This window comes from Leopardus geoffroyi, chromosome A1, assembly GCF_018350155.1.
Source record: "Leopardus geoffroyi isolate Oge1 chromosome A1, O.geoffroyi_Oge1_pat1.0, whole genome shotgun sequence".
Classification (NCBI taxonomy): domain Eukaryota; kingdom Metazoa; phylum Chordata; class Mammalia; order Carnivora; family Felidae; genus Leopardus; species Leopardus geoffroyi.
Window position 1 is genome coordinate 9,718,401 of NC_059326.1, and position 23,087 is coordinate 9,741,487.

The window sequence follows — 23,087 nt, forward strand, 5'->3', positions numbered from 1 at the left end:
GCAGTCGGTTAAGCGTCCGACTTCAGCTCAGGTCACGATCTCGCGGTCCGTGAGTTCGAGCCCCGCGTCGGGCTCTGGGCTGATGGCTCAGAGCCTGGAGCCTGTTTCCGATTCTGCGTCTCCCTCTCTCTCTGCCCCTCCCCCGTTCATGCTCTGTCTCTCTCTGTCCCAAAAATAAATAAACGTTGAAAAAAAAAATTAAAAAAAAAATTAAAAACTGAGCGTAGATGTGTTCCTCATCATTCCCAGTCAGGTCCTAACACATGAAGTTAGCTGTAGTCACACCATCTGAAAAATACAGATTACCCTAAGAAAGTTGTTTTTAAATCATAGTCTTAGGCAGCCGGAAACGGCAAAAACAAACACAAAAAACACATCTTAAGAACAGGAAAAACCCTCCTGGTCACTATTTCATCCCTGCACTCAATCAAAACAGCACTCCTAAATTTAGTCTCCTCCAAGTCTGCTTTGAGTATTTTTCTAAAGGTATCCTGGCTTTCCCCCTGGCTTTCATTTTGACGATCAGGGGGTTTCCTGGTCATAACTTGAATGTTCCTCTCAAATTTCGATAAATTTCCCCTCTTCCTCACTCTTCAATGGTCAGGCTCTCTGAACATATTTCTTTCCTATTCATTCTTCACTAGTTGTGTTTTCAGAAATCAAGCTGAATGAAAGTACAACCTTCTGCATTGCATTATCTTCCTGCCTTCGTTCCTGATCAGATACATCTCTCATTTCTAAAACGCATTTATGAATTAGTCTGATATTCTTGATTTTCTATTCAAAGCCAAAATATCAACACCGATTCATATTTAGCTCTTGACCTCTGCCTAGAGGTGTGATGATAATAAGATAAAAGAGGGGTTATTAGTGCAAAATTTGGTCTTCTTTAAGGAATTTGCTAAGCTGTTCGGTTAGAGAAGGTGCAGATACTATAGTAATGAAATATCAGTAATAGTATTTTCTTTTTTTTTTTTTTTAACATTTATTCATTTTTGAAAGGCAGAGAGAGACAGAGTGCGAATGGGGGAGGGGCAGAGAGAGAGGGAGACACAGAAACAGAAGCAGGCTCCAGGCTCTGAGCTGTCAGCCCAGAGCCCGATGTGGGGCTCGAACTCACCGACTGTGAGATCATGACCTGAGCCGAAGTCGGTCACTTAACGGACTGAGCCACCCAGGCGCCCCTCAGTAATAGCATTTTCAATATCTATAATACTTTGCTGTTTCCCAGGCCCATTCACATTCATCTGATCAAAGACAATCCTGTGCTATAAGATATCTTCTCCATCTCCCACAGAAGGAAACTGAAAACTCAGAATTGTTAAATGTCTTAACCAAGATCTCCCTAGGTCACCTAACCCGTTCTCAGTCTTAACGCTCACCTCCAGGCTAACGATTTCCAAATCTATTTCATGTCCCAGACTTCTTTCCTGAAAAAGCCAAACTGTTCTGTCACATTACCTACTTGCCAATTTCACTTGGGTGTCCCACAGGCGGCCCGAATTCACAGGGTGGAAACCTGAAGGACAGTCAGCATCAGGCATCCTCCCTCCACTGCTGCCTGCGGCAGGCAAAGGCACTCTCATCCACTTGATAGTCCCAGCCAGGAATCTGGAAACCCAGCGCTGGAGCATAGAGCAGACACACAATAGACCCTCAAGAAGTACTTGAACAAGTGATTTAATGAGTGAATGAGTGAGTGGGGGCGGGTCATCCTCAGCTCGTCCTTCACCCTCAACCAGAAGATTAATTGGTCATAAAATCCTGCTGTTTCTACAGCATAAATCTCTCCCAAATCCTACCCCCACCCTTCCCCTTATAATCCCTACCTTGCCTCCCTTGCTGGATTGTGTCAAGGCTAAAATGAGATTAATACACATAAAAGTGTTCTGCAAAGAATAAACCTCCGGGGGGAACAACATAGAGAGGATAAATCCTTCTGGAATCTGTTAACTAAACTTACCAGTCCCAGTTTGCCTATTCCTTTCAAGCTATGATTTTTTTGTCCTCCTAACCTTGCTGTTTTCTCTGCTATGGCTTCCAGAGGCCCATCACTCATCTGTACGTAAATACCGCTAATCTGTACGCACGGCTTAGCGGCTCAGTTATACACTCTTTTATGTTGCTTGCTTCTGGTTATTTCTTAGAGTAGGATCTGGCTCCAGAGATGGCGTTAAGCTCTTGCAAAATGGAACAGCTATGTAGCTTTTGTAGCCTCCACGGCACCTCACGCCACCTTAGGCATCTCGTAGGTGACTACTAAAAGCTTACTGAATGACTCTCCCCCCCACTCCCCTCTCCACTATTCTCTCAGAATTCTATTCCTTATTCTTCCAAACTTCCTGCTTCTATCAGGAACATTTCCTCCTAAGAGATCTGAGAGAGGAAAATATTCCAGATTAGCCTACAGGTTGGAGTTTTTAAAAAAAATAATTCTAGGGGCGCCTGGGTGGCGCAGTCGGTTGAGCGTCCGACTTCAGCCAGGTCACGATCTCGCGGTCTGTGAGTTCGAGCCCCGCGTCGGGCTCTGGGCTGATGGCTCAGAGCCTGGAGCCTGTTTCCGATTCTGTGTCTCCCTCTCTCTCTGCCCCTCCCCCGTTCATGCTCTGTCTCTCTCTGTCCCAAAAATAAATAAACGTTGAAAAAAAAAATTAAAAAAAAAAAATTCTAAAAAATGCTCATTCTGTTAAATGTCCTAAGTAAATCAGGGTGGGAGCGTCAGACTCTGACAGACTGTTCATCCCACTGAAACCACAGTTTTACGTATGTAGTGCTTATAAACATACACCTAAAGTGAGTATAGTTAAGTACCTGAAACACTGCCAGGAACAATCATACAACTCAAGAAAAATAGCGTACCAATGTTTTCCTCCTTTGTATTCTCTCTAGCCCTTGGGTCACCAAGTCTTGTTGCTTCTGTCTTTGCCATGACCATTCAACGTGGCATTTCCATTCCATACCTTGTCACCATTTTAATTCCAGCCTTGCATATTTCATCCAATTGCATGATCTCAGCTTCCTGGCTGGGCTCTTGGTGTTTGGTTTCTCCTTATGTGAATGCACTTCACCCCCAGCCCCAGATCAATATCCCCCGAACGTGGATTTCATCAAGCCATCCGCACTGCCCCAACCCACATCTCCAGGGGCTCCCCAGTATTTACAGGACAAGGCGCACACTCCTTAGCCAGATTTTCAAAGACTTTTACATCTAAGCCGATGCTCCTCATCTAAGCTCTCTGCAACTCTTCTTTACAGGGGGGTGACTGCGGACCGCCCCGTGAGACCTGGGAAGTTGTCATCGTGATTTTCCTGGGTAAAACTACACAATCGATGTAACCCGCAGGAGCGAATCAAACGATTGCCTACTCTGTAAATGAGGGACTCTTAAGAGCTGGGGATAACGCCAAACTCCAATCAAAACCTGTGAGTCATACCAGGGAAACAGGGCTAAAAAGTGATTGTCACTTGGCAAGCAGAAGCAAACAATGAGCCTGGTTTAGAGAAAAGGTGTGACTAGAAGGGCCAGCAAGGGGAACCCAAAGAGTAAGAAGTAGGCAACGCCTGCGTGTTAGGTCAACCGGAATGTCTATCCGTGCCTGTTGAGGGAGAACATGATAACTCAGGGTCTGCCACTAGAGAACACTGGAGTCACCTAACAATCCCCATCACTAGCCCATGATCCCACAGCAAGCTCCTGGCGTTTGGCTTCCCATGGACTGGGTCCTGGTCGGCCAGACAGCCGACGATAGTTGCCCCTGCAAGTCAATGCACCGCGTTCAGGCGAGTGCTTACATGTGAGTAATCAGTCTTGCTGTGCTGGGTCAATGTGAGGCCACTGCTGAGAAATGGGACCACTTCCAGTCCAACAATAATGATAACAAATACAATAAATCCCATTTCTGAGCCCGAGGAAGAGCTTCAGGACCACGGTGAACCGACCAAGGTAAACGGGTTCAGGGAAGGCCTCAGAGTGAAGAGTCTGCTCACTATTTGGGCACAGTCACCGCATGTTGAGTTCACCGCTGTGAAACCGCATCACGAAACACCAAACTTATCTTCACGTGGATTCTATTTTCTCTTCAGCTCTCCCCCCATTTTTTGTTCTCTAGTCACTTTTCGCTTGCTCTAGAGAAGAACCGTTCCACTATTCCTTCCTGCTCTTTACTCCTATCCCGCTGGAACCACCTGTTTTAGGAAGTCACTCCCCATGAATGCTCTCGAACGCTGTGCGTGTGCCCATCGTGACGTTGCAACCATCCGCACGTGTGTTTGGGCGTCTCTACTTGGACGTGATACAGATAACCCAGCCTTCGTTGAGCCAATACTGAATTTGCTTTTCCCTCCTTATGCCAGTTAATGGCACCATCACCCAAAGAACATGCTAAGTCAGACCCACGGGTCATCCTAAATCCCTTTCCTTGTTCACGCCCCACATCTAATCAGTCACTAAATCTCATTCACCCACTGTCCCTTCACGTCTGTCCACTTTGCTCTTAACCTCAGGTCCTTGACGTTGCTCATCTAGACTGTGATGGTAATCTTCTAACTGGTCTCCCTGCTCCACGCCTGTTCTTCTCAAATACATCCTCCACGTGAATGCTAAAGTTACCGTCTTTGGATACAACTCTGTCCATGTTATTCTCCCGCTTAAGACAACTCAATGGATCCCTTGCCTACGGGGGTAAATCCAAACTGGCCATTATGTCATGCAAGTCCCTTTATGAATGGACCCCTGGCCTCCTTTCCAGCCTCATCTCTTATCTTTTCCAGTTCCTCGAGATCCAGACCCTACAGAACCAGGAGGTACATGAGCGTTTCCCTAAATAGGCTACACGGTTTCATTCTTCCTTGCCTTTGCTCCTATCTGGGATTCTCCCTTGTCCATCACAACACTCCACATTCTCCTGGAGAACTATTCATTCTTCAGATGTATCTCGAGTGTCACCCCTCTGAGAAGCTCTTGGTGACCCACTCAAGTGGAGTTGATCATTCCTTGTTTAGTGCAGCCATTGTACTTAATATGTGCTTTACATACTCCAGGGTGATGATTTGTTTCCTTGACCCTGTCTCTTTCTGTGAAGTCCTGAGGGCGGGAATTGTGGTTCACTTTTGTATTAAGGGCACCTAGGAGAGTGCCTTGCAGCAGGGTAATGACCTAACAAAGGTCTGTCACACTGAATGGTGACAAGGAGCACACTGGCTTGGCACTGTTCCTGGTTCTGTCACTTGCCACTGCTTTTGTCTCTGTAAGCTTCTGTTTCTTCGACTTTAAAACAGGAATAATTATACTTGGACTTTGGAAAGATCAAATGAGATAACACACACACACAGCACAGTATCCGGGGCTTATAACTCAATGAATGTTAGCCATTGCTACTATTATCCCTTAGGATCAAGTGCAATTTCTTTTTAAACTCTACGTGACCTTTCTAACCAACTGATTCCGCGGATGTTGTCCTTCTATAAACTGCTGCTGCACGCATTGCACTGTTCATTTACAAATGTATGTTCTGGGGGCGCCTGGGTGGCTCAGTCGGCTGAGCCTCCTACTTCGGCTCAGGTCATGATCTCACGGTTCGCGAGTTTGAGCCCCGCGTCGGGCTCTGTGCTGACAGCTCGGAGCCTGGAGCCCGCTTCGGATTCTGTGTCTCTCTCTCTCTCTCTGCCCCTCCCCCGCTCACGCTCCGTCTGTCTCTGTCTCAAAAATACATACACATTAAAAAATAATAATAAAAAAATAAAAACAAATAAAAATGTATATTCTGTTCATATTTGGAGATCCACATACTAGTTTTTAGATACTGAAGAACTGGAATGTATCTTATGTTTTGTGGTATGCAGAATTCTATGAGGACCCCACGTAACCCTCTTACTTGTAGAATCCCCTCCCCTTTGAATGTGGTGGCATCTGTGAATGTGGTATTATTCCCATGATCAGGTTATGGTAGACAACACAGCTGACCTTACGAAAGGGAGATTGCCCAGGTGGGCCAGATCTAATTATACTGAATCATTAAAAGCAGAGAGTTTTCTCTGGCTAGAGGCAGAAGAGGAAGTCAGAGGTTCAAAGCCCAGGAAAAAGGTGGGCATGCCCTTGCGGGTTTGAAGGTGGCGGGGGCCACACAGAAAGGACCTGAAAGCAGCCTGAGGACCAGAGAGTAATGCCCTAAGAGAGTCAGCAAGAAGACAGAGGCCTCAGTTATACAGTGGCCAAGGATCCGGATTCCGACGATAACCCGAATGAGCTTGGAAGCCTCCCAAAGCCTCCAGAGGAGAGCTCCGTTTGGTCAACGTCTTGATTTCAGCTTTTTTTTTTTCCCCCCCAGATGTTTATTTATTTTGAGAGACAGAGCACATGCCTGAGCCAGGAAGGGCAGAGGGAGAGAGGGGGAGAGATAGTCCCAAGCAGGCTCCGCACTGTCAGTGTAGTGCCTGACGCGGGGCTCAATCCCACAAACCGTGAGATCACGATCTGAGCGGAAAACAAGAATCGGACGCTTAACCGACGGGGCCATCCAGGTGCTTCTATTTGTGACAATTTTTGTTATGTGGCAACAGAAGACTAATACCTCTTTGTAAATGTCTTAATTATTAATACATTATTTAACATTACTGTCAATACATACCCACTGAGAAAACATTAATAATCGAAATAACTTTACCTTATCACCGGTAATGTCAAAATGTCAACTAGTCTTCTCTATCATCAAAAAAAAAAAAGAGAGAGATTTAACAAAGATTTTTTTTTTTAATTTTTTTTTTTTTAACATTTATTTATTTTTGAGACAGAGAGAGACAGAGCATGAACGGGGGAGGGGCAGAGAGAGAGGGAGACACAGAATCGGAAACAGGCTCCAGGCTCTGAGCCATCAGCCCAGAGCCCGACGCGGGGCTCGAACTCACAGACCGCGAGATCGTGACCTGGCTGAAGTCGGATGCTTAACCGACTGCGCCACCCAGGCGCCCCTTAACAAAGATTTTAATTTGGGCAATATCTGGCATGCTCATTTTATATTGATTAAATCGCTTAAAATACATTATTCCAGAAGTGATGTTTTTATAAAACATAAAAAGGAATTACTTATAGCTAGATGCACCAGCTACACATTTCATACACCCAGGGGCTATATTTTAGTTTCAGGACACCAAAATCCAGCTAGCAAAATATGTCACAAACTAAGGTAATCATCAAAGGGATTTACAGGTAACATTTCTTTGCATAAATTAGCATTACAAAGAAGGATCCCGTGTCACAATTCTATCTCCATGTCAACGCCGAAGATCCTTAGAAATGATGCTTGTGTTGGTGCGTTTCCAAAAGTTTTTATTTGAGGAATCTGGCAAAGGCTGTGTATTAACTACCCCCTTGGAGAGACACGCTGCATGTGACCGTACTAAGAGCTCAAAGAAGCCATGAAGTGACTCTAGTTAATTTTTTGGTAACACAGCATTCCGCAGATGTATTTACCCCAGATTCTTTGCTTCGGGACAGGGCTTGACATCTAGCGACACCATCTGAGAAATGCTGACCTAAACAAATCCCTCGCTTTCCCAGACCAAATGTCAAATCAAAACATTAGTCCGGAAAGAAACGTTTCAGAAACTGAATCGATTAAAAGATACTCAAGAGAGTTGCCTCTTTCCCTATTGGCTGTCACAACTTTTCACTATACTCCCTAGTGTCAATGAGCTAGAAAACTGATTTTTAACAACTATATTAATAAAATACCTATATGGCAAAATGAATCTCCCAAGGAGACTTCTAGAAAAGTGATGCCATACCTATTTGTGCATCACTAAAGTGGACATGTTTCAAATGTAAGTGGAGCAAGGTGGTTTCTGTCATCTAATACTTTACAACTGAATGCAGAAAACACGTCAGACTGGGGCGCCTGGGTGGCTCAGTCGGTTGAGCGTCCGACTTCGGCTCAGGTCATGATCTCACGGTTCGTGAGTTCGAGCCCCACGTCAGGCTCCGTGCTGACAGGTCAGAGCCTGGAGCCTGCTTCGGATTCTGTGTCTCCCTCTCTCTCTGCCCCTCCCCCGCTCATGCTCTGACTCTCTCTCTCTCTTAAAAATAAACAAACATTCAAAAAAATTTTTTAAAAAAGAAAACATGTCAGACTAAACAGCTTTTTAAGAAAGGATACTTTTCATCAGTGATAATTAAGTCGGGTAAGGCCCCATGGAAGAGAGGAGAATAAGATCAGAATTTTAGGCTAGGATTCTTGTGCTTTTAAGTACTATAAATTCTAAAAGAAATTTCATGTAGAAAAAACTGAAAATAAATATATATATATATATATATATATATATATATATATATATTTTTACTGAATGTGAAACAGAGCTGCTATATACTTCAAAAAGGAGGACTAACCTTAGGATCCTGTCCAACTTTCTGCTCTAAGTCAGTGGTTCTCAAACTTTAGGAGGTTTTAGGAACTACTAGAAGGCTTCATAAAGCACAGATTGCTGGACCACAGCCCCAGAGTCGCTGGTCCACAGGCCTGGGGGGTGGGGTGGGGATGGGGGGCCAAGAATGCAATTCTAACAAGTTCCCAGGTGACGCTGAAGCTGCTGGTCCAGGAACCCTATTTTGAGCACCGCAGAGAATCTAACTCTTATACCGACTCCCTTGAGATTCTCACTCAACAGGTCTGGGAAAAGCTGCAGAGGTGGTTTTGATGTGTGCCAATCTCCGAGATCCCATTTAGCTCTAAAGCTCGGTGTTTGGGGATTTTGTCACAGGAGATCCTTGTTCTGGCTCTGCATCTCAAATCCTCTGCAGTTCCCTCCCTGGGTATTTCAGCACACGAAAGCAGAGCCAGAATGCTCAGAGAATGAAGGTGGGAGACAAAAACTTGGTTTTACAGCTGTTGGCAGAATTTGCAGAAGGAGAAAGCCGGAGCCTGAAACTACAGATTCTCACTTCTCTTGCTCCCGCCTCCATCCAGAACACGGGAAATGCAGCGTTGGCCTCGTTGACCATTGGTGTAATGAGAGAATGCCCAGAAGTCTGCAACTACCATACGACTTCTATGTCCATTTGTTTCCTTGTCTGTGGTTTTAAGATTCAATTTGCAATCAGCCGTAAAATGTGCTCTGGAAGAGTGGTCAAGAGTGATCTTGTGGAGTCAGATGGATTCAAGTCCTAGCTCTGTCATTTGTTCCTGAATGACTCTGAGAGGGTTATTTGATATTTCTTTTTCTTTAATTTTTTTTTTTTCTGAGAGAGAGAGAGAGAGCGCGCACAAGTGGGAGAGGGGCAGAGAGGGAGGGAGACACAGAATCCGAAGCAGCTCCAAGCCCTGAGCTGTTAGCACAGAGCCCGACGCGGGGTCTGAAGTCATGAACCGCGCGAGATCATGACCTGAGCCAAAGTCGGATGCTTAACCGACTCAGCTACCCAGGCGCCCCAGTTATTTAATATTTCTAAACCTCAGTTTCCTTTTCTATAAGATAAGCAATAGTTCCACCTTCTACATATCATTGTTGTCAGGGGCGAATGAGAAAATGTATGAAAAGCACACAGAGTAAGGGGTCATAAACCACAAACAATCCTTAACTACTAACAAAAATTCTATGAAAGTCCGAGAACAGGTGTCAATTTTAACGTTTGAGAAGCTAGAATTACACTAAATATTTATTGATTGATTTGTGTGTTTGTATGTTTATTATTTGGCCCTGGCCCCCCGGGCCTGGACTCACTACGATTATTTTTCAATGAGACAGCTAAGAGAGGTTTACCTTCAACTTAGAGGTTCCCACCACCCTCATGAGCTACTTTGAATAAGTACCAAATATCACCAAATAGAAGACCTCTGATCCTAAGACGCGACACTGTATTATGTGGCGGTTAAAAAAAATGTTGCCAATTAAACTATCAGATGATGCTTTCTCATCTGTACGTGCAATTTTCATTTCAGACCCTATGAAGTCGCTCTTTCAGACTTCGATTTTTAAAACATTTATCATCCTTTTGCCCACATAAAAAGGAAAACATAGGCAAAATAAAGTCATTTAAAACGTTCCTACGTGGGGCGCCTGGGTGGCTCCGTCCGTTAAGCATCTGACTCTGGATTTCGGCTCAGGTCATGGTCTCACAGTTGTGGGATGGAACCCTGTGTAGGCTCTGCCTGAGCGTGCAGCCTGCTTGGGATTCTCTCTCCCTTTCTCTCTGCCTCTACCCCCTTGTGCGTATGCTCACTCGCTCTTTCTCTCTCAAAATAATGAATAAATATTACAAGAAATATTCCTATGTTGTCCTCACGCTCAGTGCCCCCATCTTCCGCATCCCTCGTTTGACTCAGAGTGTGTGTCATTGCTTATTCGCTCCGTATCACCCTTGGTACCGTCGGGGGTACTGGTGAGGCAGCATTTCTTAAGAGAATCTTACAGTACTAAACGCTCTTGGGGCTGCGCTGTCTGCTGGCCTGGTTTTGATTCCTGCCTCAAGAGTACCGCCAAGCATGTGATGACTTCTCATTTTCCCCACTCCCTCTCCCATAAGCATTTGGCTCTTGGGGTTTAAAGAGGGCTTCACCCTTCCTTCTGGGAGTTGGCTGCAAGCAACCGACACCCATTTCCCAAGTTTGGACACTGCTGCCTTTGAAGTTCACGGACATGTAGGTAATGACGGCTGTGGCCTGGCCAACAGACTGTGAGGCATCTTCGATCATAAGGTGCATCGCGATTTTACAGACGTTGGGGTCAATCAGGCCCTGAATGGAACCCGGCTGAGATTCCGCTCTGGTAAGCGCAGAAAACACAGGATTACTATTTAATGGCCTTTGCATTGCACTAATTTTTTTTTTTTCCATAACAGCTTTGTCGAGATAAAATTCACATGCTCTACAATTCACTCATTTAAAGTGCAACATTCTACGCTTTTCAGTATCTTCGTGATGTATACCAATAAATCAATTTTAGAACAGTTTCATCACCCCAGAAAGAAATCCTGGACCCATTAGCAACCTCTCCCCATTCTTCCCCCAACTCCCAGTGCTCCGGTAATTAATCTACTTTTCCTCTCTACGGATCTGCCTCTTCTGGGTATTTTATATACACGGAATCACGATATGCGGCTCCTCTCACTTTGCATAACGTTGTCAAGGTTCGCCCGTGCTGTAGCCTGTATCAGTGCTGCACACCCTTTTCCCGTTGACTAACATTCAACTGTATGGATATACCACATTTGATTTATCTACTGGAGCCGATGGACGCTTGGGTTGTTTCCACTTTTTGGCTATCGTGAATAATGCTGCGAGCATTCATGTGCAGATTTTCGTGTAAATGGATGTTTTCGTTTCTCCCGGGCACATCCCCAGGAGTGGAATTGCTGGGTCTTTCAGTGACTCTATGTTTAACTGTTTCAGGAACTGCCAGACTGTTTTCCAAAGCAGCTGTACCATTTTACAATCCAGCTGGCAAAATATGAGGGTTCCAATTTCCCCACATCCTTGTCAACATTTGTTATTATCTCGTCTTCTTGCTTATTGCTGTCCTGGTGGGTGTGAACGAGTCTCTTCATTGTGGCCAACGCACTTATTTTTAAAGTATTTCTCCCTTGCATTTGCTCATTCGATCCACACAACATCTGTCCCCATTCCTTACCCACAGTCAAGGAAGCAAACACGAAGACTGATTCATTGACTTGCTCAAGATAGCTCAGTTAGAGACAGCACGTCAACTAGTAAGATGCTTCTTAGATTCTGGGCCCATTGCTGTTTCACCACACCAGGCCACTGGAACCTCAGGAGAGCTATCTGCTACAGAGTGGGGACAAGGGCGATGACAGATCTGGGGTAAGCTGGGGAGTGTGGGGAGGACGCAGCATGGCGCCGCCCCGTGAGATGCTGTGATACCGCTGCTGGCTTTCACAAGACGGCAACAGCTAGTAAACCACATTGGCCAGGAACAGCTCACTAAGACGAATCTGATTTTGGGAAAAGGCCCGGTTGTAGCTTGCGAGGTACAGAGGCAAAACAAAATCTACGACTTGCAGCAAAGTCTATGGGGCGGTGTTCACAGCTTGTAGTAAAAGGCTGTACAATCCAGGTTGGTCTCTTTTGGGCACATCTGTTCTTGGAATTATGACACTGAGGAAGAATAATATTCTAGCTCTGCCCCTCCCACTGCCCCCCCCCCCCCCCCAGAAGGAATAGATGTCAGCCTCAGTTGGTAGGCGGGATTCATTACTTTCCGTGTTCATGAACTGAGAGTGCGAAAGAATTTTTGCTGATGCTTACATTTTCTATTCATGAACTATCTCCTTTATGTGCAAAAAAATCAATATTTTATGAAATGATCTCCTTGGAGGTTATAAGCTCTACAGCACTACTCTTTTCTAGTCAAAGAAAATCTGCATGTTACTAAACCCCAGCCGAGCGAGGGTAAAGGCCTCTAAACGGAGAGCTTCCTTACCTCACTAGCAAAGTCAACTTCTCAACACTGGACCGTGACCTTGTGTTGGGTTTACAGAGTCCAGCAGGTCGATGAGCGTGTGGTGTATCTATTGAAACCAAAAAAAAATTTTTTTTTTCAGGATTTGTCCGAAAGACGCGTTCCATTCTTAGCATAGGAACAACAAAGAGATGTTATTGAGAGGGTCCACTCACTCTTTGCAGAGGCTGGTGTGGTTCAAAGCACTGGAATCCTTTTCATATCTGACACCTGCTAAGGTCATCCTGATCCTGCCCACAGCAGCTGCTACCTGTGGCCCCTGGCACCGCTTTTGTTCTTGTTGGGCTTTTTTGGTTTGTTTGCTTCGTTTTAAACTGGAAGGCAGTACCTCTCAACATTAAAGAACCTACGTCTAACAACTTTTAATTATTGTATTTTGTTTCCAAACCCCTGTCTACACTTGAAGCGATGTAGGGGTCATTGATATACACCTGCGATTTTGCATTTTGCTTTATCGACCTGACATAAAATCATGAATGCTTTCCATTTTACGGTTTTTTTTTTTTCATAAATATTTTAGTGGCTGCATAACACCCTGTCATCATCTGTTACACATTTTCCTGGCGTGGGACACGCAGGTGGCTTCCAGAAGGCCCATCTATACGCTGTCTACAGGAGCCTCGACTTCGGATGTAAGGATACATGCAGACGGAAAGTGAAGGGATGGAAAAGGAAATAAAAAGAGAGCCGAAGCAGCTATGCTTACATCAGACCCAACAGACTCTAAGACAAAGACTGTGATAAAAGACAAAGAAGGGCATTACATAATGACAAAGGAGTCAATCCAACAAGAGCACATACCGTCGGTAAATATTAACGCGCCTAACACAGGAGCACCTAAGTACGTAAAGCAAATATTAACAGACCTAAAAAGAGACGGCGGGTTCCAGGTTACGTCCTCGCACAGAAGGAATCTCTTCTGCTCCTTTTTATTATTTCATTAGGACCCGTCCTCCTAGAAGAAAGTTCGCATTTACCGAACACCTGCTGTATACCGCTGACTTGATGGGAACCACCCATTATTTCCCCAACTCTGCGAGAGAGTATTTTTTAACTCCCAATTCGCAGGGAAGAGAGTACCTAACACTGCTCGGCACAGAGTAAGACCTCAGCACTTGCCAACAGCAAGAACTCCTGCCGTGGTCCCGCCTCCACCGTCACCGCTAAGGTACTTGGCCCAAGACAGAGACCAGAAAGGGGCCTGGTCTGCCTGACGCCAAAGGGCCTGCGTTCCCACCCCCGGCTGTACCACACTGCCTTCCCGTGGCGGGGCCAGGTCAAAGGATCGAGCACCTTCATTCTCTTGCTGTGTTCCACCGTCGTCTTAGCGATTTAGAAATACTTGGTGCTGTTTTGTCTCAGCTTCTCAGGCCACAGTCAGCCTGAGGTCTGTGCTCCCAGAAGTCACTCATCGCTTATCTCGATGTTTCCAGCACGTCCTGCTGAGGGTCTGTTTCTGTGCATCCCAGAGCCGTGCAGGCTTCCGGGCCAGGCAGGTCAGGAGGGCGGCCGAGGGCCTGCACGTTGGCAAGCAGCCGAGGTACTGGGCAGCTCAAGAATCCTCACCACAGTAGGGTCTATTGTGGCTGTGGGTCCGGTGCTGAGACTCCGCGCTCTCCGGGGGGCGGTAGGAGAGAGAGCTGGGAGGAGTATTTCTCTCAGAAGGGAGACAGGACCCTGCCTGGGGAGGTAACTGCTGGGACCCAGCAGGTAGGTCCATTGGTCCTTGTTTGCCAGAACTGAAGCCTGGGCTCTGAGAGAGACTTCGGGGAGAAAGGCGCCGGCCAGAGGCAGGACGATGGACAGAGCCTTCAACCTACTCTCACCTGGCCCTTGAACTAATCCCGGGAGGCACTGCTTCCCCCTCCCTGTAGGGGACGGCCAGACGCCACGTGACGTGGCAGTGTGATGGGGTGAGGAGAGCCTGAATACGGCAAGAGCTCCCACCACTGAGCCTCTTCTGACCCCCCTCAGAGGTCTGCTAGTCTGCAGTGGCTCAGGGGACTTGCTTCTAGGGGTACAATGGCATGGCCTGTCTTCTACCCCCTTGTCCCCTCATGGACTGTGGCTTCCTCAGTCGGCATCACCACGTGGCATCCAGGGTTCCCTTAAATACACACGGAACAGAAGGCTCTGATTCCGAAAGGGGACCCCTCTTGCGCTGCTGGTGGGAATGCGAATGGGGCGGCCACTCTGGAAAACAGTATGGCGGTTCCTCAAAAAATTAAAAAGAGAACTACCCTACGACCCAGCAATTGCACCACCAGGGATTTATCCAAAGGATACAAAAATGCTGATTCGAAGGGGCACATGCACCCCCAATGTTTACAGCAACGCTATCAACAATAGCCAAAGTATGGAAAGAGCCCAAATGTCCATCGACGGATGAGTGGATCATGGCATACTACTTGGTGATGAAAAAGAATGAAATTTTGCCATTTGCAGCAACACGGATGGAACCAGAGCATATTATGCTAAGTGAAATAAGTCAGAGAAAGACGATTATCATACGATTTCACTCAGATGTGGACTTTAAGAAACAACACAGATGAACACAGGGGAAGGGAAGGAAAAATAAGATTAAAACAGAGAGGGAGACAAACCATGAGAGACTCTTAAAAAACAGAGAACAAACTAAGGGTTTCTGGAGGGGAGGTGGGGGAGGGGATGGGCTGAATGGGTGATGGGCATCATGGAGGGCACTTTTCGGGATGAGCACTGGGTATTATACTTAAGAGATGAATCACTGGGTTCTAGTCCTGAAGCCAACACTACACTGTCAGTTAACTAAGTTCAAGTTAAATGGAAAAAAAAGAAGGAGGCTCTGATTCTAGGAGTCATACAGAGAGATGGGAATGGATAGGTGAGCCGTCCTTCACTGAGCTGTCCGACCAGTGCCTTTTCTGGCACTATGCTATGCCTCTTCATTTCCGTTATTCAATGCTCAAAGAAACGAGACTTCAAGGAAACAGTATCCCTACTTGCAGATACGCAAATCGAGACTTAAAAATAACCTTCCCAAGGTCACATAGCCAAATATTCGGTGAAGCCATGGTTCAAAGTCAAACCTGCCTAATCACGAGAAACTTGTGTTCTCTCCCGATATTACAATGCCTTCCATAACCCCCAAACCTACACCCTCCCCATGCCCGACTTTACAAATCAGACTTTTTAAAAAGCAAACCAGGTGTTAATTATTTTCAAATTTTATTTGAAGCTGAGAACAACTGGTTAAAGAAAACGGTCAGTGGATTTATGTACTCTGGGAAAACTGAACTGGAGAAGGCAGACACTTTTACGGGATGATCCGCATGTGGTCTTAACAACCTGATCCCAAACAGGGAACTCAGTGTGCTGCAGGGCCGGTGACACATCACTCACTTCCAAGGCTGTTTTCTACATAAAACTTTCCACTCGGGGTTTCCTTTGCCAGCAAAATGTAAATGTGCGCTGTCTTGTTTTGGGTGCAGGGGTGAAGTGGGTGATCTTGAACCACTCACCCTCTTTCACGGTCAACCACATACTAGTTAGGAAAGTCAGAGGGGTGGGATAAAGGAAGTGAGTTACCATTTCGAAGGGGTAACTTAAGGCGGTCTCAGCCCAGAATCTTTCCCTTTTTAGGAAAACAAAGAAGATAACGAGTGTGGTGGGGGAGGGTAAGCTCAAGTCTACCTACAGAAGTACTAACCTATCACCTTCCCTTGCTTTTGATTGAGTTGACTCTTGCGTGAGTTAACACTGGTTGTCGCAGGTTGACCAGAAGCCCTATGTGCAAGTTACATTATATATCTGCTTGACTTAAAAAAAAAAAAAAAAAGAAAAAAGGAATAATGAATAATGAATTAGTTGTGAGCACAGTGTGTTTGGAAGACATGAAATCTCAAGACATGAAGTCCGTGGGGGAAAAGCTGATAGGTATAAAAACAGAGGAGAGGGGCGCCTGGGTGGCTCAGTCGGTTAAGCGTCCGACTTCGGCTCAGGTCATGATCTCACAGCTCGTGAGTTTGAGCCCCGCGTCGGGCTCTGTGCTGCCAGCTCAGAGCCTGGAGCCTGCTTCGGATTCTGTGTCTCCCTCCTTCTCTGCTCCTCCCCTGCTTGTACTCTCTCTCTCTGTCAAAAATAAATAAACATTAAAACAAAATTAAAAAAAAAAACAACAGAGGAGAACCACTGGGCTTACCTCAGGAAGCTGCAAAACAAAACAAAGCACAAAATTCCTTAACTAAGATCTGCGTGAGACTGCAATGTTTTGGGAGGTCCTGAGTAGTCAGAAAGAATCATGTCCTTTCCACAAGTAGGTCCCTCTGGATCCTAAGATGGAGAAACCAATAAGGGGATAGGAGGGGACTGAGCGATCACCAAAAAGCTGATGGTAAAGATATCTGAACACTCTCTGCATTGAAGGCTCTGCCTACATTTTGCCGCGTTAACAAGTTTCTTTACAGAGGTTTAAAACATGACCAGTTCAAGCAGTGATTCTAAAAGGAAGTTGTGTGAAATCCCTGAGGCATACGAGGCACTGCTAGGTGAGGGGATGCAGGTTTGATAAACTGGTGTTGGCTCTTCCAGAGGCTGAATCAATACCGTGCCAGATTTCTGTGGGGAAGAGTACACAGAATAATGTACGAGATTTAAGAGAATGTAAGAGAATAATGGACGAGATTTCCGTAGTTTCAGAAAAGGTTGAACTGGAATATTTCAGCCAGGTGAGGGACTGGGGACTGCTCAATCAGCAGCCGCACGGTTATTATTTCTATGCATAGAAATATGCCACCATCCAACCTGTCCTCCCCCACTGCCATGGATGTCCAAATAGGAAACCATGAATATACTAGATCATACCATCTGCTCTGTCTGTTCTTCCTAATGCTCTATCCTGGACCACATTTCTAAGCATATTAAGAGAAGAGTACCACCATTTAACCAAGAACGCAGACTCCAGACCAAACTTCCCACTGGATCTGCAGACACGTGTGACATTTCCCAACAGGTGTGGCAACAGAGAGGTTCAATTTCACTCCAAGGAAATTCAAATGAAACAATCAGATCCATTTTTCATGCATCGGGCTGGTGAGGACTTTAGGATGACAATAATTACAATACTGGTGAGGAGGTGTGTGGGGGGGGGAAAAGGAATTCATACAGTCACTGCTGGGAGAAGTGTAACTTAGGGCAACATGACAACAATTATTATTCATGTAGGGATCTTTTGAACAACACTAATTCCACTTGTAAGAATTTATCCTACAGATCTGCTCACTGAAGTGGGCAATGATATATGTAAAAATATTTTTGGAGCACTGCTAGCAATGGCCAGAAATAGAACAATAGAAGGAATGGTGAAATAAATTATGATATACCTACGAAGGGTACTATTAGGTGCTTCTTCGAAAGGAGGCACTGTAATTACAACTTAATCTAGGGTATGGGAGGATACTTATTGGTATACATGATATGATCTCATTTGTGTAACAGAAACACACACGGACGTTTGCATATGCACAGAAGTTCTAAAGACCATACGCTGAACTATCTCCATTCCTGAGTAGCGGGACTGAAGAATGCGGACTTTCAGTTTTTACTTCATAAACTTCAGTATTGTTTAAATATTTAAGATGAGCTTAAATTGCTATTATAAGTTTAAAAATTAAAATGAATGATGGCATATCCTGTGAGGGGTGCCCCGAGCCCACTGGGTAAAGGGGAAAAGAGAACAGGCCTCAACTAGAATAATCAGTCTACCAGGAAGGAAAAATGGGTATATTTTCACCGAGAACCCCCAGGCACAATGGTTCCACTGCTACAGAAATATTTGATTTGAAGATTCAGAACACCTATGCTGAAAGCAAATACTTACAATAACTACTAACTACAAAGAGTGTCAAGGTATCTGCTCAGAATTACTACACCAGGTAATACAAGCATGTGAATGCATATATGTATATCAAGCTACTTTTTTTCTAAATATAAAATTCACCCATGCCCACTGTAAAAACAGAAAAACTGATAAAACAGAAATTTAAAGTTCTTCGTAATTCTGACTTCAAGAAATTCCTATAGCCATTTCTTGACACATATCCAAAAATCTATGTATTCTTAAAACAGGATCATGGTTTTACAACTTATTTTTTCCCCACTTAATAGTGCTGCAAATATCTTTCTATATCAGCAGATGTAGGCCTACCTCATTCTTTTTATTTTTTTTTTTAAGTTTTTTTGTTTTTTAATGTTTATTTACAATTGAGAGAGAGGCAAAGAGAGAGACAGTGTGTGGGCAGGGGAGGGGCAGAGAGAGAGACAGGGACAGAATCGGAAGCAGGCTCCAGGCTCTGAGCTGTCAGCACAGAGCCCGATGCGGGGCTTGAACTCACGAACTGCAAGATCATGACCTGAGCCGAAGTCGGATGCTCAACCGACTGAGCCACCCAGGTGCCTCTACCTCACTCTTTTTAGTAGCTACGTAGTATTCTGTCCTATTGATACACCATGATAAAAAAAATCAATCCCCTATTACGGATTTACATGCTTCTACTAAAGTTTTGGTTCTGTAAGAAAGACTGCCAGCAACCATCCACTCATATGAATCTTGGCACGTGAAGACTTACATAGATACCCTCCCAGAAGTGGAATACATAGAGCTTGTTTGACGAGGACATCAAAGCTTCCCTACAACCCTATGAGATGGGTATTATTTCTCCCCATTTTTCCAGAAGAGGCGACTGGGGCTCAGAATGGCTTCACGACTTTGTTAGCAAGTGGCTGAACTAGCCCAGATCCGCTGAGACTAAAACATGTACTCTTTCTGCTACATACTGCATGGATCCACGTTCAGGGGGGTCGAGTGAAGGCTTCAACAGAAGCGAGGAGTGAGGCGGAGCAAAGGCTCTTGGAGCCAGTACCCCTTGTAACGTCCCCTGTGGGGAGGAGCTGGGATTGGAGCATGGGGAGACATCTGTGTCACCACAGCCTGAGGACTTCACAATACTGTGGTGCAGTCTGATGTGGCTCAATGTTAGGGCTTCCCAGTACTTTAGATCTGTAACAGAACCGTGCAGTTTCTTCTACACCAGTGTCTTTCACGCTTTTTGATTGCATTTCACGCTGTGACCCAGCACACACACACACATGCAGCTGCAACCAGACTTCTACCTGCTATCTGCAAAGCATTGTGAAATTTTCTCTTTCATTAAACAACACAAAACCAAAAACAAACCCCAAAAACCCAATGCTGGTCAAAACCCCTAGTTTGAAAACCCTCCACTATATCCCGGAAGATACTGTCTTTATATCCCCAGGTAGGTGGGCATGTGAAAAAGATTAAGGTCCATCCGAATTCCTCATTCCGGTCTTTGATTCCTTTGTGAGCGGGTCTCCTTCCACCTTCTCATTCTCGGTCTCAGTCTAGTCACACCCTCTGGCCCAGGCCAGGCTCAGTCCTGTCTCTCATTTTAGCCTTACAAGCCTCCTCCTTTTGAGGGAAAGCTCTGTTTTGTCTACCCTCTATGGCTATCAATCCAAGCGCTAACATTCCTTAGACACCCGGTCCAAGTACAACCTACCCTGGACATTCTGTCCCACATTGTTCTCTTCCTTTTCTATCTCCCAGAGCTTAATACTCGAACCTGCATGTGGTGACACACGTGCTGTCTTGCATTGTTCCACGTGTGAAGCCAACCTCTTCAATGAGATCGTGAGCATCCTAGCGGCTGTGTGTGATTGACGGATTACGGGAGTGATGCGCTGTCTCGATTTATCCATAAAGCATATAGGGTACTTCACGATAAGAGCATATACCACAGCATACTAATAAAAAAGAAATATGGATCAAGAATCTGGACCAGGAGAACCTTAAAGGAGAGAAAAAGGTCAAGGCCATGGCAAGAAAAGAAGAGAACATCAACTTTCACATCGTGAAGGTCCACATCCATGGTTGTAGCTGAGCTCTGAATTTAGCTACCAATTAACTTACCTGACCATCAAAGGTAAAAGGGGATTAAAAGGAGATATATAGACCAACAGAATAGAATAGAGAGCTCAGATATAAAACCTCAAATATACAGTCAAATGATTTTCGACAAGGGAGCCAAGATCATTCAATGGGGGAGAGGACAGCCTTTTCAACAAATGGTGTTGTGAAAACTGGATATCCACAGGCAAAAGAATGAAATTGGAAGTTTGCCTTACACCATATACAAAAATTAACTTAAAATTAATTAAAGACCTAAAACTATAAAAACCCCAGAAGAAACACAGGGAGAAAATTTTGCAACACTGAATTTGGCAATTATTTCTTAAATATGCTACCATAAAAAAAAAAAAAAAAAAAAAACGCAGGCAAAAAAGCAAAATAGACAAATGAGACACCAAATGTATTAACTTCTGTGCATCAAAGGATATAATCAACAGGGTGAAAAAGCAATCCACAAAAGGGAGAAAACATTTGCAAATCATATCTGGTAAGGAGTTAATATCCAAAATATATAGAGAACTCCTATGACTCAAGAACAACAAAAATCAAATAACCTGACTTAAAAATGGGCAAGAAACTTAAATAGATAGTTCTCCAAAGATGATATACAAATGGCCAAAAGCATACGAAAAAGATACTCAAGGGGCACCTGGGTGGCTCAGTTGGTTAAGGGTCCATCTCTTGATATCGGCTCAGGTCTTGATCTCACAGAGATTGACTCCCACACCACCCAGCATGGAGCCTGCTTAAGATTCTCTCTCTTCCTCTTCCCCTGCCCCTCCCCACTCTCAAAAAAAAAAAAAAAAAAAAAGATACTCAACATCACTAGTCATCAAAGAAACACAAAGCAAAACCACAAGGAGATACCACCTCACACCCGTTACCATGGCTACTATCAAAAACCAGAAAATAACAAGTGTCGACAAGGATGTGGAGAAACTGCAAACTTGTGCGCTGCTGATAGCCACCGACAGTATAGTGGTTCCTTAAAAACTTAAAAAATAAAATTATAAAAGGATCCAGCAATTCCACTCTGGATATATATCCAAAAGAAACGAAAGCATTATCTCAAAGAGAGATTTTTATGTTCGTGTTCATAACAGAATCACTTACAATAGCCAAAAGATGGAAACAACCCAAATGTCCACAAACAAAATGTGGTACGTCCATACAACAGAATATTAGTCAGCCTTAAAGAGGAAGGAAATTCTGACACGTGCTACAACACGGAGGAACCTTGGCGACATTACGATCGGTGAAATCGGCCAGTCAAAATTACAAACAGATAAATTGGCCGTTACCAAAAGACAAATGCTGGAAGATTCCACATATATGAGTTCTCTAAAGTAGTCAAACTGAGAAACAAAGTAGAATGGTGGTCACCAGGGGCTGGGGCTAGGGGGAAATGGCTGCTGTTGTATACACAGAGTTTATGGCGTTTCAGTTTTGCAGAACGAGAAAGTTCTCGAGATCCGCCGCAGTGTGGCTTAAACTGTACATTTAAAAATGGTGAAGATGATAAATTTTGTGCGTATTTTACACAATTTAAAACAAAAGGTAAAAGGGGAGACACGTAAGTATTATTAGAGAAGAACTATATACTTCTTCCAGGGATCTAGGGTTTTGCCTACATTCTGAAAGAATCTTAAACAGTGGGGCGCCTGGGTGGCTCAGTCGGTTAAGCATCTGACTCCTGATTTGGGCTCAGGTCATGATCTCGCAGTTGGGGAGTTCGAGTCCCGCACAGGGCTCCACAATGGCAGTGTGGAGCCTGCTTGGGATTTTCTCTCTCTCCCTCTGTCCCTCCCTGATTGTTCTCTCTCTCTAAAATAAATAAACATTGGGGCGCCTGGGTGGCGCAGTCGGTTAAGCGTCCGACTTCAGCCAGGTCACGATCTCACGGTCCGTGAGTTCGAGCCCCGCGTCGGGCTCTGGGCTGATGGCTCAGAGCCTGGAGCCTGTTTCCGATTCTGTGTCTCCCTCTCTCTCTGCCCCTCCCCCGTTCATGCTCTGTCTCTCTCTGTCCCAAAAATAAATAAACGTTGAAAAAAAAAAATTAAAAAAAAAATAAACATAAAAATAATTTAAAAAAAATAAATAAAAGAATCTTAAACAGTGAGTCCCTTCCCATTGGTCTAGGGCCATGCCACCTACAGTAAAAACAATTGCAGTTATCTTACTTGGCTGAGGAAATTGCTCTAGTCTCTGCCTCCAACCCTTTGTGAAACCTTTTTACTCTTCTTTGGGCTTCCACATCTGCCCCCTTGACTTTGTAGTGTATTCACCCTTTTTTTGGCCCTAGAGCCTATGACATGCACCCCTGCATTCAACCCAGGCTTCCCAGCTAGTGTACCTCAGGGCAAAGTACCCACATCTGAGGCCCTACTTAAATGGGGGTGGAGGGTGGGGTATGGAGGTGATTTCACAAAAATGATGGAGAAAACAACGTTCTAAACCCCTTTCGTATGGCAAATGGGAGTTAAAATGTCATTATATATATATATATATGAAATTTATTTCTTACAATGCCTCTTAATAAAAGCCAGGGGCAGAACATCGAAATGCAAATCAGTGAAGACAGAATAGTTTCCAAAGATTTGTATTCTGAAGTCCCTCTTTTCTAAAGAAAAGACTCCCTTTGTGCCCTCAGAGA

The 23,087-nt window shown here is 44.7% G+C and overlaps 1 protein-coding gene across 5 annotated transcripts in view; it reads right to left on the bottom strand.

The window, feature by feature from the left end:
- Window positions 1-23,087, bottom strand: part of HMGB1 (high mobility group box 1) — a 133,739-nt gene that overhangs the window by 37,158 nt on the left and 73,494 nt on the right. For 3 of the 5 annotated variants that reach the window (XM_045468795.1, XM_045469093.1, XM_045468940.1), the window contains exon 2: window positions 12,427-12,514. The exons of the other annotated variants lie outside the window; for them this stretch is intronic. The gene's annotated coding sequence lies outside the window, so the exon portion shown is untranslated. The remainder of the gene's footprint in view (window positions 1-12,426; window positions 12,515-23,087) is intronic. 5 annotated transcript variants of the gene reach the window in all.